The 27,699-nt window shown below is 46.7% G+C and overlaps 1 protein-coding gene across 1 annotated transcript in view; it reads right to left on the bottom strand.

Moving 5' to 3' along the window:
• The window catches only part of AKT3 (AKT serine/threonine kinase 3), a 734,901-nt gene that overhangs the window by 131,033 nt on the left and 576,169 nt on the right, over positions 1–27,699 (bottom strand). The window lies entirely within an intron of this gene.

The raw sequence follows: 27,699 nt of genomic DNA, 5'->3' as shown, positions 1-27,699 counted from the left end.
GAATGTTATAGTTAGTGGATGAAGATCCTGTTACTCTAGGGTATGCTACAAAACAAAAGACACATTCTAAAAACACCTATAATGAGACTCGAGTATTTGGAACACCAGACCCACACACCCACTGTCCCTGATTTCACTTAAACACACTGCTCATCACTTAGCTGTCAATGAATTACTTTAGATGAGTCTGATCCATGCAGGTTAGAAACATTGTTAGCTTCCATAGTTTCGTTCCTTTAATGAACTTGGGAGTTGATGTCCAGAGTTTTGTTTTAGTTAATACATTGCAATATGTCATCCTTTGTGCTCCGTGTCATTGCACACAATGTCTATTATGAATCCACCCGCGCCCAGCTTCCTGGAACTAACTTCAACACGCTCACTGGAATCAATCAAATTTTTAATCGTATCATTTCTATCTTGCCAATGAATATTTTTGATACTCTGTTTAAAAAGGGCTGATAAACATACATTGACCTCATGTATAAACAGCAGTAAAAATATTTTGCGAGTTAAGATTGTGTTGCCAAGTTATTAACAAATTACACAATAGTATGCACCAAGAAGTGACATTTCTACAGTTTGAAGAAAAAATGGCCCAATATTATTATTATTAGGCCCCTCCGCAGCCCTGATTTTATTTACTGCTAAGTGAATGGATTAAGCTACTGCAGAACACTCAACTAAAACATTTAGCAACAAGGTGTAACATAGACGGCCAAAATGTTTGCTTCAACGGCTAAGTTAGATGAAGTTTATCACCAATGCAAAGTTAAACTTGCCTGTTATTGTTGAGGGAAGAATCTCCTGCCTCATGCTATTGAATGGTCAAGGCACAGGTTTGAGCCTTGGAGATGTGAGAGGGGTAAAGCAGTGGTGTGTGAGCTGCTGAGCAACACAGGAGAATGTTTCAGAGGGACGGGGGCAAGATGCTTAAAAGGGACATTGTTGGGTGGGTTGCGCACATGGTATTGCAATGGCAATGGTGGCAGAGAGCATTAAGGCCTGCAAGTGGACGCTGTGGGTGATGAGGCGCACAGTAGCATTTGCCATGGTGGGGGCTCGGACTGAGCAGTAGGTGGAGAAACCTGCTGAAAAGTGCCATTCAACCCGCTCCTGCAACCCCACTACCTTTTATTTGACCTTCACAAGCAGTCCGACTTTACAACATGCAAGCACATAGTCACAGTGTGGCTTCTAAAGCATGGTAATCTCTCTCTTTGGACAAGGAACTTGAGGGACATGAACATGCTACCAACTGTCTCTTTGTAAACTAGGGGAAATATCAAACCAACAAATCGTGCAATCAAGTAGATACTCATTTGATGAGCAACCAAAAAAAGTGCTACTATTCTAGTGATCTAGTGTGGGCTAGCATTCAAGCAGAAAATATAAGCATGTTGTTCCACCAATAACCTGTGTGGGAGAGATTAGGCTGAAACTATAATCATAGAACCAAAGGATTGGTAAATACGACATGGAGGGGTACTCGTTCTATGAATATAGAGAAATATAGCAAATATACTTTTTTACATGATCGCCTTTTCCCAGACCATATTGTGGCCACTTCTATTAGGAAGTGCACGTGCTCTGGCCCTAAAATAACTCTGGAAAAACTGGTTTCATCAAATTGGCCTACTTTACTTTCCTGTAAGGCCATGTTAGATGGTGCAGAAAAGGCACCAGTGGTTTGGAAATTAAATGCAATACAGACTGCAGTGCGCATGCATAGCTCTCACATATATGACAAAAATGTATGGCTGCCAGGACCACCACTGTGCTATAACTGGGCTGCAATTTAAAGACACTGAAGTAATACATGGCAAGGAAAAGTGTGTCTGCAATTAAAGAAATTCTTTTTCTATATTTGAAAAAGCTCACCCCTTGTGAGCCTAGAAGGAGTACAATAACTATATACAGACACACCCACATACACACACCCTCTTAAAGACTTAAAAAGTGTGCTTTCACAGGGATTGTAGGCCAAATGCTACTTCCACTGTATAGGTTCAGCTATAATTTCCATACGACAGGCCTAGTTTTGCTTACTATATTTAATTTAAATTTTTGCTTGCAATAAAGCTAGGTGGCATAGTCATGGTTGCGTCAACTAGCCAGAAATAGTACATTTCAGTGTTTGTTAGATTTTGTATTGTAACTACAGCTTGAGCTGCTTCTACAATTAGCTTCAGAATGATCCTTCCGGTTTCTTGCCAATTTTCCTAAAGGGAGCATTTATTAGGGCACAATGTAGCAAACAAGCATTGTAGAACAGCTCCTGCTTTCGCGTCTTTCAGTTGTTTAAAGTCCAAATATATGAATGGGAAAACAAGCAGGAAAATACAGATAAGAGTTAAGCAGGTCCTGGGGCGGTGTACTGGTTACCAAATACTGTCTTTCTGGAGAAGTGAAACACGATAGTGCCTCTGCTTCAGAATAGTTACTTAGATGCCATACTCTGGAGCTACCAGAGGGAAAATATATATACATATTTATGAGGACGCAAAAAAGGCAGGCACAATGGCCGAAGCATACAATGTAACACATAACTGACAAGGATTGTCAAACAAAATGTACAGTCAATAAAATACAGAGACATATTCATAAAGATGTTCAGAAATGTGCAAAGCTTCCCCAGACACTCTTGAACATACTGCACACAAAAAGTCCCAGACATCTCCACTATGGCAAATGTACACTTCAAAAACCTTCAGTACTATACACAACCGTTACAAAAACACTTCTATACAATTTGGACAAGAACATATCCAAAGACGAGGTCAGATTTAACACGTGGAGGCGAGCCTCACCGGACTTGTCGAGTAGTCAGCGGACTGTCTCAACTTGTGCAAAGCCGCCTGCTCTGCACAGTGAGGAATGCAGCGGCACAGAGCGACGGTCCTTCAGAGCGTTAACCATACCCAAGCCAAACAATGTATGTGTGACAGGGTGGTTAGATGCCCCATGACGCTTGGCCTTCTAGGAGCAGGAAGATGTATGCAGGGCTCCGTCAGGGCAATCAACCAAAATAATCAAAGGCACTTCTATGGGAAGCAGTGACGGCATGATCATACACTGTGCACTAAACGCACAGGGATGGCAATGCACAACCACTTACCAAGCTGCGTTCTTTATGGAGCGCGGGGTCACCATGGGTTGCTGCAGTGTGTCGTTAGCTATCCTGCACGTCTAAGCACTGGGACACAGTTATACCATGTGAGAGCAAAGTGGGCATTCAAATGGCAAAACTAGACCACAATCTCTGACAACAATAAGCTAACGCACTTAAACAATGCAGACCAAGGTTTAAAAGCCAACTGTTGTATTTTGACTACATACCAATTGTATAAAACTGGAAATCTACTATGTATTTACGCCCTAATTAATTTTCTACTTGTTAATAAAATGCATTCTTCGGACAGGAACTCTCATGAAGCGAGGAAGATGTTTAAAGTCGATACTTTCTTTAATGAGTCAAGCAAACAGTCTCAGAAACAGCCGAAAGAATCTGTGGAAATTAGGTGCTTCTCCCATCAAAGAGCACCAACATCTTCAGCTGAACAGATGGAGGCAAACACCGAAAGGTAGAATGTGCTGTCTGCACACCTAGGAAAACAAATGCAGAACTTGTGCGCACCAACCTGTCATAACGTTAGAAAACTGTTTCTTACAAGTTTTACAGTTTATCTTCCAGGAATTCACCTTTTACCCTCCACATTCCTTTTCCTAGGTCTTTCATCAACACAGAAGAAAAAACTACGTTTTTTGGATTTTACTATGAAGCGAGAATAAACACCAAGCTTAGTTTTGATGGCAAATAAAAAGTCCGTTTTGTGCACAGAAAAATTGAAGCAGTATATTATCTATTTATTTAAAGAATGTCATATTCCACTGCTACAGAAGTGGAATAAAAGGTCACGTGCTGGCTTCAGTAAATGTTTGCACCACCCACGTGAGAGTGAAAATCCGAAACTGACCTGCTTGACCGAGGTTCAGACAGCTTAAATGTCAAAACAAGCAAAACGTTTTTAACATGAGTAAAAACCTAGGTCTCGCGTTAATAACCAATATCCAGTCCCTTGACGCCTCCAGGGTCTAGGTGCATGATGTATAAAAATGGAACATTCTTAAAATTCAACTGGCTATTTCCCTGCAGTGACAGGATACAAAAAGCAGCAGCTTTTCGTATGATAGAAATATGATTGTGAATAAAAGTCTACTTTAAACAAACTTCAAATATGATAAAACAGTGTTTTTCTCTATCTAAGAGGCCTGGTAATAGGAAAATCAGTTTTGTTGGCTTCTCTTCACTCTAGTGGCAGTAATCATCCAATTGACACCAGATCGACTTTTTTACATGTTTATATTAAACAGCATTTAGGGTGAGGAAGGATTCTACAAAGCGATGCTTTCCTGTTCACAGTTGTAGAGACCGGCCATCCAAGCCAGCCAGGTTTGGTTTGAGGGGGTGACATACCATCTTAAGAAGGCAGTCTTTGGAGAAAGTTAGGCGCTCTGGACACTGGTTCTGTAGTCCTGCTATTTCGAACCGCTCTAGACAGTTGCAAAGTCCACAATGAAACAAATAAGAGGTGGGAGGGGGATGCTGTATTATGAAAGGATCAGGGGTGTTATCGACACAATCTACACACAATTATAGATATAAAGTGACTGACTACATTATCAGTGATAAATACTTGACCTAAAGGAAACCATTGCAAGACAGCCAGTGTGCCATCACACACTGCTGGAAAGTATTCAAGAACCTAGGCTTTTTCTGTGCATTTATTCGTAGAATGTAATAACACTGCAATCTTCCCATTTATGGTCTAACCCTTCATTGGGAATAAACACAAACATCTCTTACACTTAAACCACAGGGAGGAAGTGGGGAAGGGGAAATCACTATGTGCCAACTTCATTGCATACTTTAACAAGCATTTACAATGCAACGGGTCTCGCGTTTGCTCATGTTAGAGCTGATCGTGTTGTAAACTCCTAACCCGACTTTTCACCTATCGGGCAAAAGTGTATTTATGTACACAACCTGAAAAAGTGAAATTAACTATGTAAAGCGCTCGACTTCTGCCAAGCGAGATCGCGCTCGTAAATTAGAGAAAAAGAAGTCTACGAGCCCGATGGAAAACAGCGAGCCTCGCATGTTTTCTGTAATTGGTCGATGCGCTCGAGGAGGGCTAGCCACCGGAAAAGGCATGACATATGCTTGCCTTCGACTAATGAAAGCAAGCAGATTTTATTAGGCCAGCCCACGAACCAATAAAAAACACTGACGTGAAGTTGACAGGGCTCCGAGACCTTTTCTAAATACAAAAGCGTCTCGCTGCGATACGCATGCGCGAGCGCATGCAACGCAGGCTCAACCCTAAAAAGCATTGGCAATGCTGATAGGTCGAGCTTACGAATGCATTGTCAAGTCAGATCGAAGAATTAATGTACGTTACTATCTGTCCAGCTGCCAGAGAAAAATACAAGAAATGATCTGGCTTTCTAAGACACTTTAATAGCTTTACAATGGTATGCGTGTACCCCTTAAGGTTCAAACTCAGACAGCTGGATAAATAAACAAAATGATAACTGTGTGGAAGGCAACCACGTTTTATGTGGATGCTCACAAATTTCGCCCAATCAGAATATGTACTCCAGGGTCCCAAATGGAGGGCAGACCCAAAGCCCTGCCTCTGGTGGTTCTCATATAATTGTCTGGCAAGCCATAACAAGGAATGAGCTGTTCATGTAAAATGAGAGTTAAACGGAGGTTTAAAGAAATGTGATGATCTTGGTCATCAGTTTACAGTGAATAGCGAGTAGCAATATCTCGAAGCTGCTATATGTATGCTCTGGACCCTGCAGTAGCTTTTAATAAAGCTTTTGAGACGTGTGCTCATATTATACACGTGTCCATTAGTTGAGTTGCCAATTGCTACATCTACAAATTCCCATTCTTGAACAAAACCGCGTTTACAAAATATTACATTTGTTTAGGGTGCTCTTCAATGACTGGTGATTTGGCATTCAAGCCAGAATGCATTAAATGAGTAAACACATGAATAAGTTCATTAACTCGAGTTGAAAATATTACTAATGAAGACTGGCATTATTTTTGTTTCCTCTGCCTTTATTTGGATATGGTCATTTATACTGTCAATTACCTACACACCTAAAGTTCCCTCATACCATTTTCTTGTATAAGTGGTTGCTTAGTTAGTGAAATTCAAATACATCCTTGTGCGTTATGTTTGCAATTATAAATGTTTGTATAATATTCAGGAAGTTGATTTGCTTGAGATGAGATATATGAAAACGTTATCCAGGCTCTTGACCTGTTATTTCTAATGACCTACAGTTCTGAAGAAGATTATACATAGGAATATTTTATGATCGTAGTTACCATATTTGAACATTTCTGCATCATTTATTGGAGCATCCTTCTGGAATTCTGTAGCATAAAACTCAATATTAAAATAAGAAATGCCAAATCAAATTTCAGGAAAAAATGTATTTAGTCAAACTATATGGCCCAATTACATATTTTATTTGGCAAAAAATAGAGAATATGTCTAAATAACTAAATAAAATTATTCATAAAAATATTTCATAAAATATTAATGAAGTAGTGGCCTGCTTAAACATTGATTTTGATATTAAATGATTATTAAAACAAACTATTACACCATTAAAATTGATATAAGGTGTTCATCGTTGTTTATGTCTGTATCATGATTAAAGTCTCAATAACATTTCTTGAAATATAAAATATATATATCCATAATAAATATCCCTCCATTAAGATTATTATTAGTGGAAAAATGTCTATGTGAGCAGTAAGCAATTTCTAAAAAATCAACAGGAAGTGATCCTTCTTCCTCCAAACCCCTACCACGAAAAGGCATTAGAATAATTTTTCAGATGTTTTGTACGATTTGCAAACTCAACAGTTTGTTGAAGATAATTGGAATGGAAGGACCAAAAATGTTATTTTTCGGTTACTTTCTAACATTATATAAAATATAAGTATATATAGTTTTAAATGTCAAAAGAAGTTAACTTATTTTAGCATCAAGAAGAATGATGATCAAAGCAGTCCTAATTAGACTTATTTTATTTATATAGTACTGTTTAGTGTGAAGCAACCAGAAGTGTATCCTGTGCTGTGCAGTGACAAACACATAGTCTAGTAAGGTAGGCAAAAAGGATAAATGAAAAAGACACCTATAATGCAAAACAGTGAGCTGAGAGACCTTTTAGGTGTTAAAGACATAACAAGTTAATAAGTTACTTATCTTCTGTAACTTTTTGTAGTGGAATCTCTACCTGACCAAAGCTTCCACACCTTATAATCTCCCCAGATGCCAGACTGGATCCAGAAATCTTGCAGTAGCTCTGGTGTGCTGGCAAATGGTGTCATCATTCTCCATCACAATTCATCACTCCGCCGCACACGATGCAGAGCCTCAGCTAGGTGATAGATCTGTTTGTGGACATCAGTTTCCCTCCAATATTCAGTCTCAAAAGTATGGCAGACAAGGTCAAATTTGTGATGGCAGTGTTCACAAATTAATTTGGGACATTATTGGCCTCTGAAGGTCCACCCCACAGAATGGGGAGGCAAGCAGCCAGTGAAAAATCTGTGGTTGGACAGAGAATTCAAACAAAAAGTGCATTACAGAAAGTAAGTAACTTATTTTCTGATGGATATTTCAGATGCAGATTTCTCAACTTGTGAATTGGTAGAAAAGCAATGCCCCCTCTTTAGAGGTGGGCTGAAGGACAGGACTTACACCAGGAGTCCTGCAGGACTGGACAAACAAAACAGACAACCTTGCAGACTTGTGAATCAATATAATGGTACCTACTGAAAAGTACGGACAGATGGCTGCCTAGCAAATATTCAATTAAGTAACACCTCTAACTAGGGCAGCTATGTTAGCTATTGCCCTGGTGGAATGAGCTCTAATTCCCTCAGGAGGGTCCTTTATGGATAAGATATAACACCATTTGATGAAAAGCACAATCCATCGAAGCACCAGTGAAACCCACAAATGGCTAATCATCAGAAATCTGTTTGTCCAATCAATACAGAAGCTATGCACAAGACAAGGGTCCAATGGACGTACCCTCTCCTCATCAGATGGATAAGATGGGGAAAGGAATGTGGTGCACTTGATGGAATGCACACTCTCAAGTATCAACTTGTCAGGAAAAAAGGAACTACAAAGACGCTGAAATTAATATGTCTGAAGCTCAATGTTGAACATAGGTCATGGCAATGGCAAAAGCAATTTTTCAAAGACAACAATTACAGAGTACAACTGTGAAGAGGGTCAAAGGGAGCAAATGTCAAAAAACGACAGGACCAAATGAACATTGCAATGCAGCATTATATAGGAAGCAGGAGTTAATGTGTTTTAAGAAACACATCAAAACAGGTGATCTGGGTAATGAGGGCTGACCAAGCAAACAAAGAAAGACTGATAAGTAACTTTTTTAATGTTCTTACCGAAAAGCCTGGATAGGCACATAACAGAAAGAAAATAAATTAGACTTTTTCATTTGTATGGACCAACCTGCTTTTCCTTACTCCCCCCACCCCCAGGTCACAAATGTAGTCAACTGGTTAGAATATATGGTCTTGGTAGAATGACAGCAGGATGCCAGAATGACATCCCCACTTATGGCGTAAGGTTGAAACAGCTCTCGGCTGGATCTGCGCAAACTCCAAGCATGAAGATGTGGATTGTGGAGGCTCGGGTGTAGTATTCTGCCATACTATCTGCAGAGGAAGATGAAATGGATAATAGATGCTAGGCTCAGGAGTTCGGAGTAACAGACACTCTGAGCCCAATCTACAGCTACCAGTTATGCTAAGTCCCACCTGACTTGGTTCAGTAGCCACAGGATCAACTGCATAGGTGGAAAACCTTGCAGAAGGCTGCTGTCCACTGGAGACAAAATGAGTGACCTAGAAAACCCTGATGAAGAAACTCTAGAGAAAAAAAGCTGGGCACTGACCATTTTCTAAGGTAGCTATGAGGGTGGCACTGCAGCAGGCAAAGGTATTGTTTCCTACCTCTAGGTGTAGACGCTACTCATGGCCAACAACATGATGTTGAATAAGTTTGTCTGCTCTCTTCAAAATACAGTTTTATTAAATAACTCCTCAACCCATCCCATGCTGTGGTGAGGAATGAGTTTATCTGGACATTGACTGGGATCTCCTCATTTGCAGAGTTACACCCCTTCATGTCCTGTTGCCCCTTCCTGAATAAGACAAGAAGACAGTACAACATGTGAGCCCTTATGCCAATTAACCTCAGTCCATGCCGAGATATAAAGACATGGAGGGCATGGATGATGTTAATGTATGCATACACAACCACATATCCAAAGTGCACAATCCTATAACTCCCTATCCAAAACTGTGTCATTTATTTAATTTAGAGAAAAGTGTTGGGGCTTCAGGGACAGACCAAGGAAAAACTGGACCGCTTGAAGAAATACAGAACACTGGGTCACATCCAAATAGCCCCACTCCACCCTGTTTGTTGCAGTACCACATTGTGGTTGTGTTGTTCGTTAGCCCCTGAATGGAACTCCTCCAGATGGAATGCTGAAAGGCATTGAGAACCATTAAGATGGCCCCGCAGCTCCTGTTGATTTATGAGAGGACATTGTTCCACCAGACACTTATCTCCAAATTATCCAGGTGAACTCCAGAAATGACAGAGGGGCCAAAGTTCCTCGTGCCCTGCCTCTTGCAGCCGAACCATTTGTATAGGTCACAATGATTCAGGTGACCATGCCTACCTATGCAGTCCAGATAGTAAGGATTTTGTTTGGTAACAATAGGGGAGAGGGGAAGGGTGATTTTAATTCATCCCGTAGCAGCCCTTGATGAAGGTAAAAAGACCATTTGATTCCCTGTACCCAAATGCCCCTTTTAGGCCCCTAGTAATAATTTTATCTGATTATTAAAAATTGCTAAAAACTGCACCAGCCGGACATTCACCATAAGATTTTGCGGGTTTAGGGCCTATATTGCTGCGGACCTACAGGTTCTTGATGCCAAAGCTAAAAATTCTTTATGCAGCAGGGCCCTTCAATCTGCTAATAGCTTTGGACATAGACATAGTGTATGCGTAAATGTTTCATTCAACTGATGGCACAGACTGTCCTCCAGTTGCCCCTTGATCTGCCACCTAGGTGTAAACTCTAGCGTTGGGAGGAGGCCAAATCGCATTTTTCATGAGTTTCTTCTTGATGGCTAAAGAAAGAGCTTAATCACAGTTGGGTTGTTCCTTGTGAGTTTCGTACAAATTTATCACCAACCATCCATGGGCTTGTTTTGCCAATAACACTTTATACTCCAGTATTCAAAACTTTCTTAAAGATGGAATCACTTACACTCGATTGCCATAAGTCTGAAAGACCAATATTCTCCAGACTATTCTGCAGGTATATGGAGAGGGGTATTTTCTCCCTTTTCAAGATGAATTTTATCCCAGGCAAGGTATGCTAGTGTGTCTTCAGGGGCACTTCTTAAACAATGGCAGCATCTTACGACAGCCGCTTGTCTGGTCTTGATTGCTTTGTCAGACAGAACTCTAGACTTACTTGGGCGGGGGAAGCAGACTTTGGAAGCTGAAACACTCATTTGTACGTTTGTAATATAAGCTTCTCCAGAATGGCAGCGTCCTCCCCTAGCATTATTTGCCCTCCCTGCAATAAAGTGGGGATCAGTTTTGATTTTATCACCATGATTAGTACCTTCAGGTTGTGTCCCCAAAGGGTTTTCCGTAAGTTGGAAAGGGCAGAGTTTAGTGCATCTGCTTTTTTGTGCAGCAACTGACCCCCTTGAATCCAATTTCAGCCCTAGATATTATTAAAGGTATAACTCTAGTCTTTTTCAGATTGATTTCCAACTGATTTTTAGTTGAGTACTCTGCTAACCTGTTGATTAGTCTTTTCAGGCCTACTCGGCTGTTACTTAGCAATAACAGGTCATTGGCATATAAAATGTTGCACAGCTCTTGGCCACCTAGGCTTGGTGTGTGGGACACCACTTCAGGAAGGAATGGCGACAAATCCAAGACAACCATATTAAATAGGCAGTGGGGCTAAAATGCACCCTTGCTCCAACCCTAGAGATGGTCTAACTTCTCTGGACAAATGCTGGCCATCCCTTACATTGATCTTTACCCAGATTCTTGAATATAACAACTGGATTGCTCTTAAGAGCTTTGGCAGGATGCCCCACCGTTGTAACTTTTCCCAGAGGAGGAAAGGAGGGGGCGGCGCAATCGAAGACCGCCTTGAAGTCCACAATACACTAACAGTGGGGTGCAGGTGTCACTCGCTCTTTTCATTGTAAGGCTAACAACCATTAAATTAGAAAGTGTCCCCTGCTTTTTGGTGACCCCCATTTGGTTCACCAGCAGCCTGCTAGCCTCCACTGCCCACTTGGAGAGATCTTGCAAAAGTAGAGTTGAAAAGTATTTAAGGTCCCCTTCTATCAGTGCTACAAAGCGATAGTTGTTTGGAAAAGTGGGTCTCTCGCTTTCAAAATAGGATGTATGACAGATCCTCTCCAACTTTTTGGAATGTTACCAGCCAGCAATATGTTGACCTTAAGGTAAAAGAAACCTTCCCAGATCGTGATGTTTTCTTTCAGGAGGACTGGCAGAATTTCATTGGGGCCTGGTGCACGGATGTTACGTGAATTCTCAATTACTTTTTTCAATGTCGTAATAGAGTATTCTAGGATATCTGGGCCACTGTCATTGTCAGTATGCGCCATTTCAAATGGGCTGTGGCGATATTGTGGAGCAGAAGTGAAATTCGTTCTTTCTTTGTGATGGTTTCTTGGGAAATTCACCCATTCTTTCTCACTTATATTAGCGTTGTTTGCTGTCCTGGGACCCTTATCAAATTCCTTTATTAGCTTCCAAAAGTTCCTGTGGTCATTTTGTTTTGAAGATTTTCCCTTCTTAAGCAACCAGACCTCTCTACTCAATACTCTGCAATCGTGTTGAAGGGACTTTAGCAGTGCATGGTTCTGTAGAGCTCAGCGCAACTACCGGAGAGTCTTGTTGATCCGTGATCTGATGAGGCAGATTGCTTTCGGCCAAGTGGTGTTCCTGTTACACATGATGCTTGTGCTATTAAGTGGTGGCTGGGTGCCTTGCCACTAAATGTTCTGAGAGGCGTTCCTAGGCTTTTATTGGGTCTTCCTCGCTGGATGCAGATTCTTTCAATATTTCCACTGGATTACTTGTCAGATCTTAAATGTCTTCTGGACTCCATTTGAGATGTTTTAGGTTATCCGGTATAAGCTTCTTCCTGCACTATCTGGGCGTGGTCCAATACCAATGTGCTGGGGCGGAGCCAGATGTTTTGCAGCTGATTGTCACTCTCTGCTCTATCTTAAAATTGACTATCCTGCTTAACATACTTGTGCTAACTATGGTGGTGTCAAGTTAGGAAGTCGTTGTGTTAGAGTACCTTGTCCGGGATGGTGGGGGGTCCCCCGGGAAGTGCCCACTTAACATTATAAGCCAGGCTTGTTCACAGGCCTTCGCAAGCTTTTTCCTAAATTTATCTTGGATTCTTTTTTTGGGGTACCTTAAGATAGGCAGGACATGTAAGGCTCTTCGTTGTCCCAGTTTGTATCTTAGAAGAGGTTCCCGTTGAAGTCACCGGTGAGCACCAGATTCGCCATCAGCGGCCCATCATTCTACTCTAGCAGCAGGTTGATCAGTTTGTCGAATGTTGCTCTTTTTTCCCTCAGATCAATACAGATGTTGACCAAAACCAGCCGAATTGCCAGTAACCATGGTTCATTGATATCTAACACCATGACTTTTGCAGTGAGTTTGGAATTTAAATAGGTCATCAATCCAACTTTAGCTCTTCCATGAACACTGCTTTTACTTGCCAATCTGTTGTATTCAATGAAACCTATTAGGGGAATACTGGATTGTGCCCAAGTCCCTTGCACAGCTATGATGTCAAATTTGTGAAAGTATTCCGACATGAGGGTTCTCAAATTTTCTGTATATGACCCCCCCGCCACCCTCCCCAGGTTCCAGGCACAAATAGTCAGGGAGCCCCCCGCTTTGTCACATGGTGTCTGAGAGATTCCTTGTTTCAGTCCCCATGGTGGTCAGCTTGGTGTGCCGTTGGTTAAGCAGAGGGAAGCCTGCTCCAGTATTCCATTTCATCCACTTTGGTTACTACTCTTATTACTGAAACTTTCACCACCAGAGCCTTAGTTGTGTGGATCATCAGCCAAGAATTTCTGCTTGTGCTCGATGACCAGCCTACTGCACTTTTCAAAACTGAAGATGCCTGTTGCCCTGCTTTTCCTTTCGGAAAAACTGAGGATTTGTGGCCAGTCTCACTGGCATTCTTGCCTGCTAGTTGGTCTTGAGCCAGGAGTAACAATGGATAATTATCCTACTGAAAATGTGCTATTTTTATGGTCCAACTCTTTATTAACTCCATGCAGGACAGAATTTTGCCCGGGATGTCTGACGTGTTGAACATGACCAATGAAGGCTCCGATACTTACTTGCTCCTCAGTGCAAAGAACTGAATGAAATGAATATCCTGGGATTCTACTCCCATGAGGCTTGGTAGGCCTCTGATGAACTTTAGAATGTATTTGCGATGTAAGATGTTGTGGCTTCCCTTGGATCTGAACGCTGGGATCCACAGTAAGCTAGACTTCAGGCCACCATATTCGAGGGGTTGGAGAGGGGGTGGTCCTGGCTCTTACTTCAGTGAGCCCCCCTTCGGTCGTGGGATGGCATTGTTTGCTGCACCGACCTCTCCTTTAGGGGGATTCTGCACTGGCTGCTGCACACCACTGCAGCACCCGGGTAGGATTCTGCGCTCTCCTCTCTTGATATCCCGGCACTATCGATCGCTTGGGGGCTGGATGACATTGTATTGCGCTCCATCATTTCATCTCAAATTTTTCTGTGCCCACCAGCTGTCCAGGCAACTTGGAAGGTCAATTGTCGTGTGTTGCCCTTGCCTCTCTGGGCTGTATTGGAAAGTGCCACCAATGCGACTTCTGAAGAGGTAAGTAGAACTGACTTAGGCCTGCCAGACCTGTGTTTGTCATGCACCTTTGAAGATCCTGCACCGCCTCCCTTGTCAGAGATACAAATCTTCTTGAGAGCCATCCCCAATGTTGAGCCCACTAGGATGGGCATGGCCAACCACTAAGAAGATGGCCACTTGGTGAAGTGGCTCTTGTGCTGACTTTCCTAAATCCCTCACTAACCACTAATTGACCTGTTCCTCTACTCTGACCGCTCAGCTGCCAGATGCAGGGAGGAGAGAGGGAATAGCCGAGTGAAAGCAGGTTGCAGAAATGCAGCCTGGATTCTGGCATCGGACCGCGGCCAGAATCCCCAGCCTCGAGTTCAGGGTGTATGCAGAGGAGAGACAAAAGGCTGCGTGGTTCCACCGCTGAGAGACTTGCAAGCAGGTGAAGAGCTTGGGCCCCTGGGAGCATTCAAGGAGACTGCAGCTAAACCACCCAGGAATGAAGTACGAGAGGGGATGAAAACGATGTGAGCCTCTGACCAGACTCGTTTTCGAAGGTGCTGGAGGAGGCAGCAGGTAAGCAAAGGACACACGCAGAACCGCCGTGACGTGTGGAACCTGGAATGGAGCTCTGTGACACGACCCACTGGCGTGAAGAGCAGGGGCATCAGTGAGGTAGTGGGCCCAGATCTCCATATCACACAGGGCAAGATGTACGAAGAGGAACCCCTGAGACTGGTGGCTGAGTAAGAGAAGACGGGGAGAGTGGTGACCTGGGAATCATTGGTAGGGCCACGGGGGGAAATACAATAACTCTGAGGCGGTCACAGAGAATGTGACTCCCCTGGGTTGTGCAAAATCGGCCATTGACCAGCGACAGCAGAGGAGGTCTGGGAAACCTGACAGGCTACAAGGCTCCTGGAAACAGCTATAGGTAGCCTCGGCAGACAGCAGTGACTACCAATTCCACATGGATTGTGTAGCAGTGCCACTCAGGTGGCTACAATGACTGGATGTAGGCAACCACAGGTGTACAACAAACTAGACTGGAGAGATATGCCCTACCTAAGACACCAACTGAGGCCCTGAACCACGCGGGGCCTCTGGGGCAGGATGCTGACATCACCCACACAGAAGGTACAATCTACCCTCAAAGACATCATGGAGGTGATTCAGGGGGTCTATGGCTGGCTGGGCTCCAAGAATGACTCAGTCACCACTGAAGTCACACTCTTGTGGGTGGACCTGCCTAAACTAGGTTACAGAAAACAAGGACCTGATTGCCACATTGCAAACAGACACTCTGAACCCCAAAGATAAGGTGGCCCAGCTACGGGCTGACTCCGTTATGACCGGGACAAAAATGGAGGACATTGAACGCTGTTCCAGGAGGAATAATATCAGAGTTGTGGGGTCCCAGAAAGAGTGGGGGGCTCCTGCAAAGACCTCTTTTTAGAAGAACTAATAATGAACACACTAAAGACAAGGGGACTCTCATAGGTTTTCTCAACAGAACGCACCCAGAGTCTCCTGTCTCCTCACCCCAACTAGGTGCCCCACTGCAAACCATAATAGCATACATTTTCAATCACCAGGATCAAGATGTGCCCTTACAAGCCGCCCAGCAGGGTACAACCATTAAGTAAGAAATATTTTTGTACAGGAATTTATTGAGCGCAGAAGTACTCTAATAAGTGTCCCGGCGTTTTGTGGTGATGTGCACATGAAAAAGAATGGAGGCTGGCTACCAAAGAAAAAGCCATCTCTTAAGCTTTTTCTTAAAAGAATGCCACAATCAGCATCTTTCTGGACTTTACACTCAGAGTACAAACATTTAGGCGCAGCTTAGATGAGGTAAAATATGTATTGAGACAGCGGGATCTCAAATATTCCATGATGTTTACAGCAAAGTGGAGAGTGGTGGCTGAAAAAAAAAGACATGGTATTTCAATTCCTCAGATGAGGCCTCAAAGTCGTTGGATGGATGGAGACCAATAGGGGGGGTGGACAGACAGATGGGGTCCCGGGAGAACCTAAACCCAGTGTTGTTGTGGGTGGACATGCAAGAACCTTTGGAGAGGCCAAAAGGGAACTGACATACACCGACCACTGAGACTGCAAAGAGACTGGCCCATAGCGAGATTGATGTCAATGATTATAACCGGGGTCATCATAGTCAAAAACAGTCCTAGCCGTACATGGTAGCTGCACACAAGGCACACCAGGGCCTGCCATTTGGCACTGAACAGTGATTAGTAAGTAGGGAAGGGAGGAGGATGGGTCAAGCTGATTGTGTTGGTTGAGCTACCCAGTTGAGTTATACTGAATTTGAAGTGACAGGTGCTCTGCAATGTTGAGGGGCAGTTCTAAACCTGCTGTGCAGGGATGGCGGTAGGGTGGGAGTTTTATGGAGAAATTACTTATTTCAGTTGTTATCTACTTGGTTGTTTTAACTCACTGTCAGACTATGCGAAAGGCACGCTTTAACTCCACATGGGTGAGTCAGCAAGTTCCTGGCCATAGGGACGAGATGGTAGAGGGGCCCAGACCAGAGTAAAACAACCCTGATATGACCACTGGACGCTTACAGTGAGCACTCTTGTGGAATGTGAATTATCTGGAGGACAAGAGAAGGAGAGGAGCAGTTCTTCAGTACCTAAAATGACATGCCCGGACATAGTTTTATTACAAGAAACACAGATGATGGGTTCCAAGATCAAGATCATGGACAGATGGGGAAACAACATGCTAGCCCATGCCTGGTATACCTCAGGTTCCCGGGAAGTAGGTATACTACTTAAGAAGTTGATTCCTTTAATAGCCCAACGAACGTGGACTGACCCACAGAGACGATATGTAGCTCTATCAGGATTCTGTGAGGACCTTGCGGTGAATATTTGCGATATCTACATCCTTTCCAAACTGCGCACCCTTGCACTGTCAGAGTTGGGCTCTTTACTCCTGCAATTCTCAGAGGGAGTGCTGATAATGGGGGAGACTAACAAGATGTTGTGAGAGGACATGCATAGATCAATGACTATGCTTGCAAAGGGCAAGTCAAGCCCATTCCATGATTTCCTAGTTGCCATGGATCTGGCAGATTTATGGCGACTGCACAACTGCAAGACATGAAACACACTTACCAGCGGAGAGCGCATGGCAGCCTTTCCCATATTAAATACTTCCTCACTCTGTACCCACAGGCGAACAAATTCACAGAGGCCTGCCATCTGGCCAGGGAACTATCATATAACTAACCATTGTGGGAAATGCTTAGTCAACAACCCGACAATCGGAAGAGAATTTATCAGATCAACTAATGGTACCTAAAGCAACGCAGGGTATGGGAGGGATTCAAAACATGTACAGACCATTACTTCAAGGAAAATGTGGGCATTGTTGATTCGGCCTTCACAATATGGGAAGCTTACAAAACTGAGGTCAGGGGACAGGCCCTGTCCCTGATCTCGGGACTTATGAGGGAACACAGAGCAAAAGTGATGTCAGACAGTAAAATCATGGCATTGGAATGCCGTATTGAAAATGGGGGGGAATCAGGGGGTGAAGCATGGACTCCTGTTAAAGCAGCAAAAGTATTAAAATCTGCCTAGTGATGCCTCCCGACAGCCCATGAAGCCACAGCTAATCGGCTCTTTGATGTGGTGAATAAAGCAAGCCAGCTCCTCGCCTGACCGGGTCAGAGGGATCAGTCGTGAAACTGGATGCTAGAGGTCAAGAATGAAGCGGGCAACTGGTTAGAGAGGAGAGTAAATAACCAAAATATTCACAGTGTATTACACCTACATATACTACCCAGCGCTGATAGACGGGCTGAGGATTCAGCTGGCCTACTCAAACATATCTGCTTCCTCCGACTAACAGGACGATGCAGAATATCTAGACACGGACATAGGGGGTCGATGAGATTGGAGGCAGCAATATGGGAGGTCCAGGTGGGGAAGGCATTGGGCCCAAATGGGAACTTCTATAAAGCTATGGACAAAAAACTAGCCCTGCACCTACTAGCCGTGTACGAAGAGAATAGACAGCTGGGCTCTCTCCCGCAGGACCAATGACTCACCACCATAGTGGTTATATATATATGGAAAGGAAACCCTCAGAAGACTGCCTCCTATAGGCCAATATTAATAAATGCGGAGGTCAAAATACTGGGCAAAATACTGGCAACACAACTGAAGAGGGACATCCACTCCTTGATCCATCCGAATCAATCAGGTTTCATGCCTGATCAAGGCACACAGACTAATCTCTGGCTGCTTTTTGGAGAGTTGAAGCAAGAGAAAACCTGAGTGAAAATGTGAAGGCAATGTTGTTGGATGCCAAAATGGAATGACACACTTGAATGGCCTTATAATGCTCGCAGTGCTGGACAGGTTGCGATTCGGCCCGTGATACATGCACTGGGTACCTATACTGTACAAAGACCCACTGGCTAGAGACAGGTGAATGGCACATATTCATTAATATTCATATAGTCTTTGAAGGGGCACCAGACAAAGATACTCATTGTCTCCTATAGCCTTTGCTCTGGCACTGGAGAAGCTGGACACCTGGATACAACAGGACCCACTGGTCAAGTAAAAAGACTGGGGTGGAGCCTGGGAGGGACAAAATATCCTTAAACAAAGATGACGTGCTACTCTAGATCTGTCCCCGAGTTGACGGTGGACCGAAAAATGGAAATAGTTACCAACTTTGGGAAATACTACGGGTATGTCACCAATTGGCTTAAGTCCTATATATACCTGCTAAGAGGAGGGATACCTCGATTGCCACTGAATTGTGGGGTGACCGCAGCACGCAGTGCATTCTGCCACCTAATGTTTGTAACATCAGAAGTGGAAGTCTTCCGCGAGTATAATCTGGTCTCGCAGCTGGTCTGACTAAAGGGTAAGGTGCTTCACTGGCATGCCCTGGTACTCTCCCTGCTGGGCAGGGCTGCCTAATTTATAATGATGTCCCTGCCACATTACAAAACATGCCATATGAGGTTCCCAAAGGGTACTTCAAGGCAACTGAGGCAGAGGTTCATCTTCTACTGTGTGACGGTAGCTCAGAGCAGATTGCTCTGCCAAAACTGATGAAAAGCTGGTATGATGGGGGGGCTGCCCTTCCAGATACCCAAAAATATTACTGGACTTCGCAGTTTCTTGCAGTCAGTGACGGGGGCTTTATACCACTGACTGAACCTGCATTACCAATGGACAGACATGCGACGGAAGGCAGATGTTGAGCGGGAAACCCACTACCACCAAAACAGTGATTAAAATCTGAAAAGACATAACATAATTGTAAGGAAATGCCTCCTTGGCATGGTTAGCCCCTGACTTTGTGCCTTTGCTGATGCTAAGTTTTGACTGAAAGTGTGCTGGGACCCTGCTAACCAGGCCCCAGCACCAGCGTTCTTTCCCTAAACTGTACCTTTGTCTCCACAATTGGCACAACCCTGGCACCCAGGCAAGTCCCTTGTAACCAAGGGCCCTGATGCCAGGGAAGGTCTCTAAGGGCTGCAGCATGTCTTATGCCACCCTAGGGACCCCTCACTCAGCACATGCACACTGCTTCACAGCTTGTGTGTGCTGGTGGGGAGAAAAAGACTAAGTCGACATAGCACTCCCCTCAGAATGCCATGCCAACCTCATACTGCCTGTGGCATAGGTAAGTCACCCCTCTAGCAGTCCTTACAGCCCTAAGGCAGCGTGCACTATACCACAGGTGAGGGCATATGGGCACTATGCCCCTACAGTGTCTAAGCAAAACCTTAGACAGTGTAAGTGCAGGGTAGCCATAAGAGTATATGGTCTGGGAGTCTGCCAAACACAAACTCCACATCACCATAATGGCTACACTGAAAACTGGGAAGTTTGGTATCAAACTTCTCAGAACAATAAATGCACACTGATGCCAGTGTGCAATTTATTGTAACATGCACCCAGAGGGCATCTTAGAGATGCCACCTGAATACCAACTCGACTTCTAGTGTGGGGCTGACCAGTTTCTGCCAGCCTGCCACAACCAGACGAGTTGCTGCCTACATGGGGAAAGTGCCTTTGTCACTCTGTGGCCAGGAACAAAGCCTGTACTGGGTGGAGGTGCTTCACACCTTCCCCTTGCAGGAACTGTAATACCTGGCGGTGAGCCTCAAAGGCTCACCCCCTTTGTTACACCGCCCCAGGGCATCCCAGCTAGTGGAGATGCCCACCCCTCCGGCCACTGCCCCCACTTTTGGCGGCAAGGCTGAAGGAGATAATTAGGAAAACAAGGAGGAGTCACCCACCAGTCAGGACAGCCCCTAAGGTGCCCTGAGCTGAGGTGACCCCTGCCTTTAGAAATCCTCCATCTTAGTTTTGGAGGATTCCCCCAATAGGATTAGGGATGCGCCCCCCCTCCCCACAGGGAGGAGGCACAAGGAGGGTGTAGCCACCCTCTAGGACAGTAGCCATTGGCTACTGCCCTCCCAGACCTAAACACACCCCTAAATCTAGTATTTAGGGGCACCCCAGAACCCAGGAAATCAGATTCCTGCAACCTGAACTAAAGAAGGACTGCTGACCTACAAGCCTGCAGAGACGATGGACGACGACAACTGCTTTGGCCCCAGCCCTACCGGCCTGTCTCCAGAGTCAAAAACCTGCAACTAGTGACGCATCCAACAGGGACCAGCGACCTCTGAAGCCTCAGAGGACTGCCCTGACCCCAAGGACCAAGAAACTCCAGTGAGTAGCGGCTCTGCTCAACAACAGCTACATCTTTGCAACAAAGAAGCAACGTTCAAAGAAGTCACTCTTCCAGCCGTAAGCGTGAGACTTCACACTCTGAACCCGACGCCCCCGGCTCAAGATCCATAGAACCAACACCACAGGGAAGACTCCCCAGCAACTGCGACCCCGTGAGTAGCCAGAGACAACTCCCCTGGACCCCCACAGAGACGCCTACAGAGAGAATCCAGAGGCTCCCCCTGACCGTGACTGCCAATAACAAGGGACCGGACGCCTGGACCAAACACTGCACCTGCAGCCCCCAGGACCTGAAGGAACCGAACCTCAGTGCAAGAGTGACCCCCAGGCAACCCTCTGCATAGCCCAGGTGGTGGCTGTCTCGAGAAGCCCCCCTGTGCCTGCCTGCACCGCTAGAGTGTCCCTCCATTGTTTCCTATCTAAAAACCAACGCCTGCTTTGCACACTGCACCCGGCCGCCCATGTGCCGCCGAGGGTGTGTTTTGCATGCCTACCTGTGTCCCCCCCAGTGCTCTACAAACCCCCCTGGTCTGCCCCCGAGGACGCTGGTACTTACCTGCTGGCAGACTGGAACCCGAGCACCCCTGTTCTCCATAGGCGCCTATGTGTTTTGGGCACCTCTTTGACCTCTGCACCTGACCGGCCCTGAGCTGCTGGTGTGGTAACTTTGGGGCTGCCTTGAACCCCCAACGGTGGGCTGCCTATGCCCAGGAACTGAGACTTGTAAGTGTCTTACTTACCTCACAACCTAACCTTTACTTACCTATCCCAGGAACTGTTGATTTTTGCAGTGTCCACTTTTAAAATAGCTTATTGCTATTTTAACAAAAACTGTGTATGTTATTGCTCTAATTCAAAGTTCCTAACTTACCTGTGTGGAGTACCTTGCATTTTATGTATTTACTTCAAATCTTGAACTTGTGGTTCTAAAAATAAACTAAGAAAATATATTTTTCTATGTACAAACCTATTGGCCTGGAGTAAGTCTTTGAGTGTGTGTTCCTCATTTATTGTCTGTGTTCGTACAACAAATGCTTAACAGTTATTCAGTCACCCATAGGGAGCCCATGCAAAGGGTTCTGCAGGGCTGCCATTGCAGTCTGCGTGAAACGGATGCATGCACCCGTTTTGTCTACAGGTCATTGCACCAGGTCACAGTAAGTCGCCCCTATGGTAGGGGCTCTCAGCCCAGAGGGCAGGGTGCTGGTACCGGTGTGTGAGGACACCCCTCCACAAACTCCAGATCTATTTTCCTGGACTTTGCGAGTGCGGGGACTCCATTATACGCGTGTACTGGACATAGGTCACTACCTATGTCCAGCTACATAATGGTAACTCTGAACCTGGGCATGTTTGGTATCATACCCCAATACTGTTGCAAGTACTGGAAGTATGATTTCCTGCACTGTGGGGTCTCCAAGCTGCTGCCACCCCTCAGACAGGTTTTTGCCCTCCTGCTGCTTGATCTGATCAAGCCCAAGAAGGCAGATCAAAGGATTTCCCTTAGGACTGGGAGGTAACACCATCTCCCTTTGGAAATAGATGTGACTCGCTTGGGAGGGGTAGCCTCCACAAGCCACTGGTATGTTTTGAGGGGAACATTTGGTGCCCTCAGTGCATAAACCAGTCCACACCGGTTCAGGGACGCCCAGTCCCTGCTCTGGCGTGAAACGGGACAACGGAAAGGGGAGTGACAACTCCCCTGTCCATCACCACCCCAGGGGTGGTGCTCAGAGCTCCTCCAGAGGGTCCTGGGGTTTTGCCATCTTGTTTCCAAGGTGGGCAGAGGCCTCAGGTATCTGAGTGTTCAGTCCAGGCAGGTGACGTCAGAGCCCCCTCCTGATAGCTGCTTACATGGCTAGGTGACCAATCCCCCTTTCAGGACTATTTAGTGTCTCTCTCTTGGGTGGGTCCTCAGATTCGGCTTGCAAAATTTCAGCAGGATTCCTCTGCAACCTCCACTTCGACTTCTGGCTACTGGAACTGCGACTGGACCCTCCAGGAACAGATAACGCTGCAATCCACGAAAAAGACTCTTCTGCAACTTTGTTTTCACGGCTCCTGCCAGCTTTGCAACATTTCCCTAGCTGTGCATGCTCCGAGGACAGCTACTCTTCAGCCTGCACAACAAGAAGAAGGAATCTCCTTTGGAATGAAGGAGTCACTCCCCCGCATCCGAAGGCGCGTGCTGCAACAACGACTGGCTTTGTAGATCTCCCCTCATCTTGAGCTGCGTGGATCCTGCATCACAGGTGGTGGTCCTGAGTAGTCCTCTTGGTCCTCTCTGCCAGCTGTCCAACTTTGGTGGAGGTAATCCCTTGCCTTCCCACGCAGGACAGTACCCCGTGCACAGAGTCTCTTGCAGCTGCCAAGGCTTGCTTGCATCTCCTCCAAGGGACCTTCAGACGACGTGTAGCTCCAGTCCCCAGCACTCCTTCCTGCGACACCCAGCCCTCTGCGTGGTTCTCCTGCAGCGTGGGATCCCTTTCTGTTGTGCTGCGTGGGCTCCTTCTACAACTTCTATGTCCCCGTCCTGTGGGACTCCTTTGGGTGCTGCCTCTGCTCCTGTGGACTCTCTGTGATGCTGAGGGTCCCCTGTGACTCCTCCTCCTGGGCCTTTTCTGGTCCCCAGCAGCATCACTTTTCCACTAGCCGCGAATTTGCCTTTGCCAAGGCTCATTGGTGGAATTCCTGCACTGATACCTGTCTGCAATCGTCACTCCAGCGTAGGACACGTTCTACACCCCATCAGGAACTATTCTCTGGCTCCAGGGCTGCAGTTCTGACCTGTTTTTCTTCACTGTCGACCAACTCCTACAAGTATAGCTGGGTGGGTAGTAGCTCCTATTCCTCCTGGACTCAACTGTGACTTTTGGACTTAGTCCTCTCTCTTCACAGGTCTTCCTCAGGAATCCACCGCTGTTTTCTTGCAGTCTTGTCTGGGTGTCTTCTTTTCTACTTGTTACTCCTTTTGGGTAGTTTGAGGAAAATCTAGTGATTTACTCTTGCTTTTCTGGTTGCTGGGGGGTACTGTGTTACTTACCTCTGTGGTTTTCTAGTACTCCCAGCTCCCCTCTACACATTTCACTTACCTAGGTGGGAGTCCTGTGTTCACATTCCATTTATTTTAGTTTATGGTTTGAGCTCCCCCTAGCCTAGGGTCACTTTTGGTTATTGCTATTTGCACTGTTGTCTAACCTTTTCTATGCCTATTTCTGATTGCTGGTGTTTATATTTAGTGTATTACCTATTGAAGGGTTGCCCTTCTAGTGTTGTGTGGTATTGTGGTTTCCCCGACTGTATACTGTGCCATTAGTGTATTTCTGTGACTTTTTTCAAATTGTGACTGTTTTTTTAAAATTGTACCCGACTTTTTTTGCCTTCGTTTTTTGTGGTTTCGCCCCTTGTGCGCTCCCCCTTGCTCTCCGCTCCCGGCCGCTGCCTCCCTGCGGCCCCGCCCCCCTCGCGCCCCCATTCGCCGCTCCCTCCCACCTCCCAGCTGCTCCTCCCTCCCCCCTCCCTTCTTAATGGCTGGCGCTGCGCGTCGCGAGTGAGCGACCTCTGACCTGTTTTAGGTCTAGAGCTCGCCCCCCACGTCCGCAGCACCAACCTGCTGTCTCCTGCCTCTGACCCCCGGCCACGCTGCTGCTAGCGTGTTCGAGGCCCTCCCCCACCCGCAGGCATCCTCCTGCGCCTCATCCCTTGTGTCTAGTGGGCTCTAGTAAGCTTCACTTGACCCGTGTGCCGCTTTCCGCCGTCGTCCTGTAAGTGCTTTCTCATTTTCAGCGCCTTGCCTCCTTGCGCTTCTGCCCCCGTCGTGCCTCTTCTGTTTGTGCCACTTTTCGCCGTCCTGTAAGTGCGTTTTTTCTGTTTTCAAGCGCCTCGCCTCCTGCGCATCTGCCCCCGTTGTGCCCCTCTGATTGCTGTTTCCCCGACTGTATACTGTGCCATTAGTGTATTTCTGTGACTTTTTTCAAATTGTGACTGTTTTTTAAAAATTGTACCCGACTTTTTTTGCCTTGTTTTTCGTGGTTTCGCCCCTTGTGCGCTCCCCCTTGCTCTCCGCTCCCTGCCGCTGCCTCCCTGCGGCCCCGCCCCCCTCGCGCCCCCATTCGCCGCTCCCTCCCGCCTCCCGCCTACCAGCTGCTCCTCCCTCCCCCCTCCCCCCTCCCTTCTTAATGGCTGGCGCTGCGCGTCCGTGCTGCTGGCGCGCCAGAGGCAAGCCCGTCTGCACCCGTCCGCGCCTGGACCGCGCCCAGCGCCACCCCCCCTGGTCCTCACGCCCCCCGCACCTCCTGCTTCCGATACTCGGCCCGCGAACTCCTCGCCCTCAACCCTGGCCCCTCCTCAGAGTGCTTCCTGGCCACCCCGAAGCACACCAAAGGACCTTTTTCCTGCCGCACCTGCAACTTCTCCTGCAACAGTACAACAAAGCCAGCAACAACCAACACAAATCACCTGCACTGCATCCTCCTCAACACACGCTCCGCACGAAAACACGCCATCGAGCTCTGGGACTTGCTCGACACCACCGCCCCAGACGTGGCCTTCCTGACCGAAACCTGGTGGAACGACTCTTCGGCCCCTGACATCGCCATCGCCATACCTGACGGATACAAGATCACCAGAAGAGATCGCATCAACGGAATCGGCGGGGGGATAGCCCACAAATCTACCCTCAAGATCCACACCCACACGGACGACACCCTCAAGACAGCCGAACACCTCCACTTCCAGATTCACACGGACCCCAACACTACCCTCAGAGGAACCCTCATATACCGCCCTCCAGGACCAAGAGCCCCCTTCAGCGACACCGTCTCCGACCTCGCAAGCACCCACGCCCTCGCCTCTCCAGACTACATCCTCCTGGGAGATCTAAACTTCCACCTGGAAAACAACAACTACGCCAACACCTCATCACTGACCACCAACCTCCTCAACCTCGGACTCCGGCAACTGGTCAACACTCCCACCCACATCGCCGGACACACGCTTGACCCACTCTTCACCTCAAGCAACCACATTTCTTTCAGCCACACCTCCGAACTCCACTGGACCGACCATCACTGCGTCCACTTCACCTTCAAGAAAAACACCGAACACCACCGCATCCCTCTACCGCCTCACCGCCGCTGGGGAAAAGTCACCGAAGACCAACTAACCAGCACACTCGCCAAATACCCACCACCCGAACCCACCGACCCGAGCACCGCCGCCATCAACCTCCATCAATGGATCCTCAACTGCGCCAACACCTTAGCCCCACTCAAGAAACCCACCGCCAACCAAGAAAAGAAAAAACCAGCCTGGTTCACAGACGAACTGACCACCTCCAAACGCACCTGCCAGAAACTCAAGAAGAAATGGATCCTCGAGCGCACACCCGACAACCTTGCCACCCTCAAAGACGCCAACCGTGAACACCACCAACGGATCCGACTCGCCAAGCGCGCCCACTTCACAGAACGCCTCAACAACAACGCCCACGACTGCAAAGAACTCTTCTGCATCGTGAAGGAACTCTCCAACCCCAACGCCAACGACGTCCCTCCCTCCCAGAAACTCTGCGACGATCTCTCCACCTTCTTGCACCAGAAAATCGCAGCCATCCACGACAGCTTCAACACCGCACCTCCGCCAGACCCCACCCCCGACGACTCCTCCCACGCCTGCCGCCTCACCACCTGGACCCAAGTAGACGACGCCGAAACCCTAACAACCATGAATTCCATCCACTCAGGCTCTCCCACGGACCCGTGCCCACATCACGTATTCAACAAAGCCGACGCCTCCATCGCCCCCAAACTCCACAAGATCATCAACCTCTCCTTCAACTCCGCCACCTTCCCGGACAGCTGGAAGCACGCAGAAATCCAACCCCTCCTCAAGAAACCCAAGGCTGACCCCAACGATCTCAAAAACGTCCGACCGATCTCTCTCCTCCCTTTTCCAGCGAAAGACATCGAGAAGATCGTCAACGCACAGCTCGCCCACTTCCTAGAAGACAACTCCATCCTAGACCCCTCACAATCTGGATTCAGACGAAACTACAGCACTGAGACCACACTCCTCGCAGCCACAGATGACATCAGACAACAAATGGACAACGGCGAAACCTCAGCCCTCATCGTCCTCGACCTATCAGCCGCTTTCGACACAGTCTGCCACCGCACCCTGCTAACACGTCTCCACGAAGCCGGCATCTAAGACAAAGCCCTCTACTGGATCTCATCCTTCCTCTCCGACAGAACCCAGAGAGTCCGACTCTCACCCTTCCGCTCCAAAGTCACCAACCTCATCTGCGGCGTCCCCCAAGGCTCCTCTCTTAGCCCAACGTTGTTCAACGTCTACATGGCCCCCCTCGCACAACTGGCCAGTCAACACAACCTTTTTTTTTTTTTATATATTTATTTATTGTTTTATTCAATTAAATACAAACCAAAAAAAAAAGAGGGAAAAACATACATTAATGCAGCAGAACTCCAGACGAATGGATAAGTATATTAAAAGTCATTTCACATCATTTGACTATCATGGTGTCTTATTCTCAGGTGTGCCTCTACCAGCATCTCTCGCCACCCGCCAGTAACCCGGGACCCGTTCCAGAAAAGGGAAGCATGATAAAAAGAGGGTCCACCATATCAGGAGAGATACAGCACTCCGTCGCACCATGCAAGGAGAGCACCATAGCCACTCAGTGGTATTAATCAGCCACCGCCATGTAGGGAGAACTGCAACCAGGTAACAATTACGATAACCTCTAGTAGTAGGCAGGTGGAGGGCACAACCACGTCACGCAGGACTATCACCCATCAAAATAACTTGCATGTTCCGGGGGGGGGGGGGGAGAGGCAGAATCGCTTAG

The sequence above is a fragment of the Pleurodeles waltl genome, chromosome 5 (assembly GCF_031143425.1).
Source record: "Pleurodeles waltl isolate 20211129_DDA chromosome 5, aPleWal1.hap1.20221129, whole genome shotgun sequence".
In the NCBI taxonomy this organism is placed as follows: domain Eukaryota; kingdom Metazoa; phylum Chordata; class Amphibia; order Caudata; family Salamandridae; genus Pleurodeles; species Pleurodeles waltl.
Note: the sequence above shows the minus strand (reverse complement) of the source record. Positions and strands in the feature narration are given on the sequence as shown.